Genomic DNA, 2,968 nt, shown 5'->3' with positions numbered 1-2,968 from the left:
TTATTTTCACCTTCAAACAGCAAACTGTTTACTTTTTCCCCCCAATATAATCATAATTAACTTACAAAAAATGGCATTTACAATGTATATTCAAAGTATTTCCCTTTAACGGGAAACAACATTATAGAACAAGATTAAAAAGTTTAAAAAAATAAACAACACAAAAATCCATTCTGTTGCTTTTATAAAATAAAACAGATGCTAGTATAAGTCAAGAAATCCTCTTATACTTTGGGTCCTTCTCCTCCAGGAACCAATATGGTTATATTTATTTCCATTTAGCAAAATCTGATCTAATTTAGTAATCCTTCTTCCTTCTGGTGTGATTTCAAACTCAGTGACATCTTCCAATACCATATAGACAAAGTCATCAAAACCTAGAAGCGTGCCAACAATTTCCTTGTTACTCTTCATCACAATGTGAATTCTTGATCCTATACACTTGTCCACAAGCTCTAGAGGTAGAAGTTGCGACCGGTTGGTGGTAGCGTTAGCGGCCATGGTGACGCTGGAAGTCCATTGTTATTGTTTTTGTTGTTGCTGTTGTTAAGTGCTATCAAGTTAGTTCCAACACACAGTGACCCTGTGTAGGGTTTCTGAAGAGTGGCTGATGAGCATGAACCACTGACCTTGAGGTTCAAACCAACTTTGCAGTCCAGCACATTAACCCATAGTGCCATAGCAGGTACTGTACAGTCAATTGTGACTCATAAAAACCCCATGTTACAAAGTAGAACAGTCGATATGGCTTTTTAGGCTGTGATCTTTATGGAAACAGACCACCAAATCTCTCTCCTGCAGATAGAATGGGTGGGCTTGAAACACCAAATTCACTTAGCTGACAAGTACTTAACCATTGAATCACCAGGGCTCCTTATAATACATTAAAACTCTTTTAAAGATGAAACAGCTCCTGGCTTTAGTTGAATGCAGAATCTCAATTCTGTCAGCTACTGGCGATTTGGTCAAAGGCAAGGTATTTACTTAGCTATCATCAGTAAGACCGAGCCATCTCAATCATAATATGAATAAAATAATATCTTCTTTAAGGAAATTCACTTGAGCATTTAGCATAATGCCTGGATCATATCAGCTTCTCAACAAATGTTAATTATCACCAGTGATATTAACACCTTCGATGATTCAATTTATGTGCTAGAATCAGCACTGGACTATGAACCACAAGTCGGATGTTCAAACCCACCAGTCGTTCCTCTGAAAGCCTATGTAAGGTTGCTGTGAGTTGGAACTGACTAGATGGCACTTAACAACAGCAACAGCAACTCCCAGTAAGACTTCTCATCCTCTCCTCTGTGCTGTAAGTGCACTCTCTAGGGCAGCTCTAATACTGAAATGGTTCCATGTTTGATCCTCCCAGTAGACTGTAATAGCCCCACAACAGGCTCCTTAATCAATCAGTTTTGTGTTCTTAAATATAACACAGCTCTGAAACTCATTAACTATTTGTTCAGTTGAGTCAAACTCAATCTCTCCATTAATGACAGTTTTATATGCTTATTTTTAGAAAGTAAGTCACTTCACTGTTCAGGGCAGAAATCTCAGAGAGAATAAAGGAAGGGTTTTGAAGAGTCAAGTTTTGAATGATGACTAATGTCAACATATAGATAAAATATCATTTTTGTATAAGTCTCAAGTATAGCTGGACTTCCATATAATCTCAGATCAGTGTCAATTGGACTAGTAAAATTTTATTGATAAATTAAATGCCACATGAAATACATTAATTATCAGGATAAACTTGTTGCACAAAAACCAAACTAAGAAATTTCCTCATTGTTCTTAGTTGGTTTATGGAACCCTATAAGCACACATTTCTCCAACTACAAAGAATGAAATTTGAGAATCAAGGGCTTTTTTTTTAGAAACAGACAAAATAACTTTTTTTTTTTTTTCCAAACAAACGCATATTTTCCTTATCTTAGATATATGAAATGTAGCTAGAACCCATTGCTGTTCAGTCGATTCCACACACAGTGACCTTATAGGACAAAGACTGGCCTCTAGGGTTTCCAAGGTTGTAAATATTTATGGAAGCAGAAACTACATCTTTCTCCTCTGGAGCAACTGGTGGATTCAAACACTTACCCACTTTGTCTCTAGGGCTCAGCATGCATTCCTTCACATATATTTACTGAATAGAATTTGTGTGTGCTTGCTTTTGTTTTAGGGTGCTGAATATCAGAAATAGCTACATTAAAACAGGATCCCTAACATCTTAGAGGAGTCCTGGTGTGGCGCTCTGAGTTCAAGCACTGGTGCACAGGACTGCAAAGTTGGTTTGCGCTGTAAGGTTGGCAGATCAAGCTCACCACTCACTCCTCAGAATCCGTATACAGGGTTGCTATGGGTAGGAACTGACTCCATGGTGCTTAACAACAACCTCTTAGAACTTACATTATAATGAAGGAAATAGAGGATAGACTAGAAAATACATAATTTAGTAACAGTGATATGTGTTATGCAGAAAAATAAAGTAAGATGGAAGGAAGAGAGAAAAACAAGAGATGCTAATTTGTGTCCAAGTAAGAAAGCAAATGAAATCTGGGGAGGATAAATTGGGATGTTGAGCCATGGTGATATCTGGGAGAAAAGGCCTGAGCATATGTGGTCCTACTGCTTTTAATAAACAGTTAGTTACATGGATAGAGACACACAGAAAGATACATAAGGAGGAGAAGTGGAAGACTGCCTAACATAACCTTTGTGGCCTGCTTTTTTAGATGTGACCCATGTGTAACGTGGGCAGTCAGGACTTGGTGTGCTTCTCTGAAGCTCAGGACTTTCCTAGACCAAGATAAAGGACCTGCCAAAGCAAGTATAGGTCTTCTCACTATTCTCCTCCAAAACAGAACCTGGAGAAGGAAGAACAGGGCTTCTTATCTCTAGAGACTGCATTATTAATATTTCTACACTATCTGGAAGACAAGCAACCCAAATGTCAAATGAC

General features: G+C 37.8%; 1 pseudogene; it reads right to left on the bottom strand.

The window, feature by feature from the left end:
* Nucleotides 1-224: 224 nt before the first annotated feature.
* Nucleotides 225-501, bottom strand: LOC102839884 (annotated as a pseudogene).
* Between the last annotated feature and the right edge of the window lie 2,467 nt (nucleotides 502-2,968).

The sequence above is a fragment of the Chrysochloris asiatica genome, unplaced genomic scaffold, assembly GCF_000296735.1.
Source record: "Chrysochloris asiatica unplaced genomic scaffold, ChrAsi1.0 scaffold00158, whole genome shotgun sequence".
Taxonomy (NCBI): Eukaryota; Metazoa; Chordata; class Mammalia; order Afrosoricida; family Chrysochloridae; genus Chrysochloris; species Chrysochloris asiatica.
This window is presented reverse-complemented; position numbering and strand designations above follow the sequence as displayed.